We start from the raw sequence: 6,832 nt of genomic DNA on the forward strand, positions 1-6,832 counted from the left end.
GCTAAGAAATTTTCTCCATTAAGCAAATCAAATTCATGAGAAAAACTTCAATTCACATACCCCTTCTTTTACGAAACTACAGTAGCAGTTTCTAGCACGTGGAGCCATGCTGAACGGCTCGCGCTACTCCCGACGCTCATAAGAACTCAATTGAGCGTTGGGAGCAGCATGGGCCATTCAGTGCAGCTCCCCGCGCTAGAAACTGCTTTCACAGTTTCGTAAAAGGAGGCAATAGTTTTTCTAACTTTAGGTTTTTCTGGACAATCCTACTGATGGTGGCATATCCTTGGGCTCAATGTCCTCCACCTCCTCTCTTGTCACATGCTCCAGGGGATGCTTTGATGGTGACTGCAAAGGTTGTTGTACCTGTTGCTCTTCCACATGCAGAATCTGGCCCTACAATGGCTCCTAGCCTGGGACTGGGGCAGCAGCTCCATTGGCCCTGAGGCCTTCCATCCCTCCTCGCTTTCCTCTTCCTCCTTGGTGTTTGTATTATGGTCATTATGGTCATCTGGGAGGAGGCATAATATGTCTGTCAACCATAGTTACCCAACTGTGTGTTTTGGTTATGAATAGAATGGATGGCATAAGTGGTGGAACCAATGGAACTCTGGTACCTGTATGTAGCACACTGTAGTGGGAGATGAGGTCATGGTTCAGCAGGGGGGCTGCTGTAGGACAGCCTTCCTTGTGTGCTGGTTCAGTATATTTAGAATTATTTGACTTTGGTGCCTTGCTGGAATGGCAGAGGGCACACATGTGCTTAATGCACTTGGCTTATCTGTTATTCATTTAACTGCTGCAGGTCAGGACTCGATGTGTGCAATCAGCATTGTCATTTAGGATACTTGGCACTTGCACATCAAAAAAACATTTCCTTGGCCAAAATACATCAATGTTCTCTTAGGCTTCTGGATCTGGCATCATGATTGTTGCTGTTGTCCGGGTTTTACCCTTTCTGCCTATATTTTCATAATTCATTATACATAAGTGCATTATCAAAGGAAAATCAATTAGGCATTAAAAAAACAATGACCCCCCCCCACCACCAATGACCCTCAATGAACACGGTACCGGGAATTGCCCCTCCACCCGTGCTAGCAAAAATTGGCAGGAGGGATGCCCACTCCCTCCTACCACCGAAGTCCCACTCCCATGCCAAGCACCCCAAACATTCCCAACACTCCTCCCACCCCACCTCAAAAAGACAGAATGAATGCCCACTCCTTACTGGTACCGGAGGTCCCCCCAAACCCCTCCCCCTGTACCTTTCAAGGAAGTTGGGAGCAGGATAGATGTTCTATCACTCCTCCTCTGAGGCCCGCCTTTCCAAAATGACAGGCCTTCCCCTCCCTGGTGCATCATGTGATGCATGGGGAGGGGCCTAAGGCCCTGATTGGCTCAGTGAAGCCGAAACTTGTGTCCCTGATGGCAGAAAAGGTAGAAGTAAAGGAGTGACCTGACCATTGTTGCCTACAAAATCACACAGATCTTGAGAATATGCCAAATTTCTGTGTTACTTTTTTGAAACTGCAATACTGATTTTAAGAAACTGGAGATTTTGATATTTAAGAACAAATAGTTAAAAACATATAAGCAGCAGGTTTTCCTGACACATCCCAATATTTTCCCCTCTTAACAATCCATTATGGTTGCATGCAGAGTTATGTTTCAATTGTATGCTTGTTATGTTTCTCATAAACTTTTGGAAGCATATTATTCTCCATTGTAAGAAATGCTCGCTTTCTCCTTGTCATTGCATGGTCGGGTGCCATTGTTAATGGCATTGTTCATTTTTCTGTTGTTATTATATATCTAAATCCTTCTTGCTATTCTCTTGTGTCTTCCTGTTTTTCTGCTTTGCCCATGTCCTTTGTTTGTCTACCAGCTCCTCTGTGTGATATTATTTTCACGTTTATTGTAATTTGTTAGCTAAGATTATTAAGAAAGGGGTTAAGTAATTTTTTTCTTTTCTTTTTCCATGATTGTTACTCTTCTTTTGCAGCTCCAATATAGAGAACAGTCAAAATGGACCAAGAGTAGAATCTTCCCAGCACCTTCAGCTGCTACGATTTTGACACGCAGACCCATGATCTCATCTAATCTGGAGCTAGTGAAACAAATGTATTTTTTGTATCTTTTAGTAAATCATTTATTTTCCTTATAGATGTTATAGGAAATTTATAGTATTATGAAGTACACTAAAACCTTGGTTTTCAAGCATAATTCGTTCCAAAAACATGCTTGTAATCCAAAACACTCGTATATTTTCATTTTCATTTTATTTATTAAAAAAATTATATACAGCATACAACTATGCGGTATCCATATCACATACATAAAATCTTGTTTTCCTCCGATTATCACATATAACATAGACATGTCAAGACAACATCATTAATCATTCCTGTTATAAAAGGGATAGAGCACAAATTCAATCAATTCAGAAGTACAAACAAGCTTTAAATCATACATTGATGTCAGAAAAGTTCTAAAAGGCGACTATCAACTGAAATATACCTTAGCATAAGAAGGCATTGGAAAATAATTGAGTTTCCGGCATTTTCTTAAAATTCATCCTCCCCATACAGAACCGCAGGATACCAGACAAGGCGTTTTATAGTTGTACACCAGCCACAGATATCATTGATGCTCTGATCCTAGCGAATTTCCCCATAAGAAATAATGGAAACTCCACAACCCCAAAACTTTAATACAAAATACTGTATGTACTCGTATTGCAAGACCTTGCTTGTTTAGAACAGTCACTACATTCCTGCAGTGTCAGAGAGAGAGAGAGAAGAACCATCGACTCATTTGTGATAATGTGATGTATGTATACTGTATATCGGGGGGTGCCCAAAAGGTCGATCATGATCGACCGGTAGATCGCGAAGGCAATGTGAGTTGCCTTTGTGTTCTACTTGCTTCCCGACTCAGAAGCGCCGAGCCGATCAACTTCCCCCACTCGACGTCAATTCTGACATTGGAGAGGAAGTTCCGGGCCAGCTAATCGCTGCCTGGCTGGCCCAGAACTTCCTCTCTGACTTCAGAAATGATGTCAGGGAGAGGAAATCTGGTCAGCCCTACGCTTCTGTGTGGGGAAGCAGGGAAAGCTTGGGGCAGCTTTGGTTTGGAGGCCTGTTCCCTGATGGCAGCAGCAGTAGCTTGGGAGCAGGCAGAGAGACAGAAAGAAGGGGGAGCAGGGAGACAGAAAGAAAGAAGGGAAAAAGAAATAAATAAAGGGGGACAGGAAGACAGAAAGAAAGAGGCATGAAGAGAGAAAGACAGACAGAAAGAAAGGGGGCAGGGAGACAGAAAGAAAGAAAGACATAATGAAAGAAAGGGGAGGGGGCAGGGAGAGAGGAAGAAAAAGTTGGCGGAGGGAATGAGGTCTGGAAGTATACAGCAGGCTGAAAGAAGGGAAGAAATATTGGATGTGCAGTCAGAAGAATAAAGTGCAACCAGAGACTCATGAAATCACCAGATAACAAAGGTAGGAAAAATTATTTTATTTTCAATTTAGTGATCAAAATGTGTCCATTTTGAGAATTAAATCTGCTGTCTATATTTTGCACTATGGCCCCCTTTTACTAAACCACAATAATAGGGATCCTATGAGCATCGAGAGCACATCTATGCCACATTTAAGCAGTTAAATTTACACCACCTTTATGGCTGGCATAAGTACAGGCATCTAGATGTTAGGCACAGAGAACCTGTTACACTGGTATTCGATAATGGAACCTAGGCACCTTGGTTCCTACCACATGATGCCAAAATAGCAAGGGAAAAATTCCTGAAATATCAGTTTTTTACCAGTAATATATACAGTGGCTAACCTTATACTGGAATATATTTCACATTATACAGCAATAAATAATAATCCAGTTATCATTCCAAATCAATTATAGTTTTTTTAGTAGATCCTCAGTGGGCTCTTCCTTTGCCTTTGAGCATGAAGGAACAAAAATTGATCTTTTATTTGAATGTGTTGGCTCCTGAGGGGCTTAATGAAGAAATAGGCTGGATGTACCTGATATAATTTGTAAAATTACCCCCTCTTTTTTAATCTCAGTTTGTCTACCATTGCAGCTCCGGTTACTATGGAGAAAAATAACATATTAAATAAAATGGCCGACTGGCGGGAAAGATATCCAATCAGGTTGTTTGCCTTAGTTGTTTGACAACTATATGAAACCGGAACTGATGACAGATGCTGTCAAAGAATGAAAATCTGTGGAGTGAAGCAACTATCTTTGAGAACAGCATGATAGTAAGCACTTATTATATTTAACTACCTAGTTTAATGTTAAACGTCTTGAGTTAGCGGGTTTTTATTATTGTTGAATAAGAGAAATATTTCCTCTGTGCTCCTAAATGGATCTTTGGTTAATAATTGTTTCTCGTACAGTTTATAATATTGGGAGCCTCAACCCTGAAGAAAAACTATTGAAACATGGACATGTTGGTAGAGGTGCTCCCTGAAGGAAAATTTCAATGAGATAAGTGCCGTTTGTTGCTAAGAATTATTTACTGTTTAAATTAAAAATTGATAATTAAAATTGAAAATTGATCCTATGACGATTGTGGTTCATGTGATTTGTTGCATAACCAAGAATTCAAAAGGGCCAGGGATAGGCACGTGGTTTCTCTCTCAAGAGAAAGAGACAATGGTTACTGCAAATGGGCAAACTAGATGGGCCATTTGGCCTTTATCTGGCATCAAGTTTCTATGTTTCTAAAGGCAAAAGAAGAGCCCACTGAGGATCTACTAAAAAACTATAATTGATTTAGAATGATAACTGGATTATTGTTCATTGCAGGTTTTTTTTCCAGGATCATTAAATTTCAGGGGAGGGGGGTTGATTCTATTATTGTTTATAGCTACCAGGCAGAAGCCACCCTGGAAGCAGATATATTTGGGTTAGAAAGCACCTGATTTCAAGGAGGCGCCATTCTGCTGTGTAAGAACCTGGCTTTATCCAGCTTATTCTTAGCTGAGTCTTGCATTTCTGGTAATTGTAGTAGTTCCATTTTCCCTCTCAGTTATTTCAAAGGGAAGTCTAAGCCAATCAGGGCCATAGGTCCCTCCCAGTGCAATTGGTAGCAGTAGGACAATTGGGTATGGCAGTTGGTAGGATATAAAATTTGGTAGGACATCAATTGACAGGAAGATCCTACCAATTGTCAACCTACTAACTGTCATATCTTACCAATTGTCTTCCTAGCAATTTCATCCTACCAATTCCGGGAGGAAGTGACATCAAAGAGAGTTGACATGGGCAGCAAGTTTTTCACTGTTCATGCCGAAATTAAAACGGTACAAGGAAGGGGTGTGTGCATAGCAGGGGGCAGGGAAATGGGCGGGAGAGGGACACCACCACCCTCGCTACGCCATTGCTGCAATGTATCCCACTTTTCAGAGGTTTCCTAAACTGCCCCTCTCTTCATCCCCCAACATTGTACTGCTTCACTGTGCATTTGTAAAAGCTAAGCCCAAGTAAGTAATAGTGGTTTCATACGAGTTGAATGTGAAAGCCTTGCTCCATTACTTTTCCATTTAGTTTGTGCAATAGAACTTCCCAATAAATAGGCTTTTTTTCCTTAAATGACAGCATAATTATACGGTGCAGCTCTTGGACGATGTTCAGACTTCTTTAAACATTGCAGAATGCTGAGGATGATAATGATTTCCTAGTGTAAAATGTTCATATTCTAAATTACAAGTATGATGTACTGTATACTGCATTCCATATTAGTAATGTCTACATTAATAACTCTTTAGCATTGCAACATTAAATACAGTGTTTTGTGATGTTAACTCTACCCAAGTGTCTTAAATAAATGCTAATCACTGTGATCTGAGAGCACTAATTACACAGGTTCAATATAGCTGAAAAGGAAGAGGAGAAATTTGCCTGTAGAATGTATCTGAGGGGCTTCGCAATAGTAGAACAGTATGTGAAATCAGTAGGGGAGTCACTGGCCATGATTTCATTGGTGTGCCGCCTTCTGCTACTAAAGAACAGTAGCATAATCAAAGCAAACCTAGACCATGCATCCCAAGTTTGCCTTCATCATAAAACTCTTTTCCTGAATATGAGTCTTTACAGAAGAAATGCTGTAATCCCTTTGGCAAGATAGACCATAATGTAAAGACAGGAATTAGAGCAGTCAGTCGTGAAATGGCAGATAAAGTTTGTGCCCTGGTGAAGAAGAAACTAATATGCGACATAAAACCAGAAGATTTGCCCCGCCTGCAAGACTGCATTAAATGAAGAGCTGGAGACAGTGTTATCTGCATCATCATCTCAATCGGAAGAAGACTTTGTAGCAGATGAAGTGATAAACAGAAGCTTATCATCTATTGGAATTTCACCACTGAAAAGAAAAATCAGCACTAGAGATAAGCCTGGATATGTGAAAAATAATATACTATGTATATATTGGTATTATATCCCTAGTATGTGTCAAATTAGAATAAAACTTGCATCAAAAAACTTGTACTGTACTATGGGAAATTGTAACCTGTTAACTGTATATTATGTATGTTAACCAGCAACCCCTACTGAGCTCTTTAGGGAGAACAGGATAGAAAATGAATTAAATAAATAAAGAGCAGATTTAGGTGGGTGTAAGGGGGAAATGGGTAGGCACTAAGGGCTAGATTCTCTAAAGGACATCTAATTTTAGGCATCCACAATGTGGACGTCCATTGACTGAGGTGTTCAAATAAAGCAGATAATAAGTTCAAATAGACATCCACAATTTCATGGAATTCCATTGGAAAAAGCTGCACCTAAAAAATAGGTGTGGCCACGGTGTGGAG

General features: G+C 40.4%; 1 long non-coding RNA gene across 1 annotated transcript; it reads left to right on the plus strand.

The window, feature by feature from the left end:
• The first annotated feature begins 2,018 nt into the window (after nt 1-2,018).
• LOC117366207 lies at nt 2,019-6,503 on the plus strand. Its single transcript, XR_004540513.1, has 2 exons — nt 2,019-2,133; nt 5,637-6,503. It is a non-coding gene; the product is annotated as an uncharacterized LOC117366207 (long non-coding RNA).
• The last annotated feature ends 329 nt before the right edge of the window (nt 6,504-6,832 follow it).

Source organism: Geotrypetes seraphini, chromosome 1 (genome assembly GCF_902459505.1).
Source record: "Geotrypetes seraphini chromosome 1, aGeoSer1.1, whole genome shotgun sequence".
Taxonomy (NCBI): Eukaryota; Metazoa; Chordata; class Amphibia; order Gymnophiona; family Dermophiidae; genus Geotrypetes; species Geotrypetes seraphini.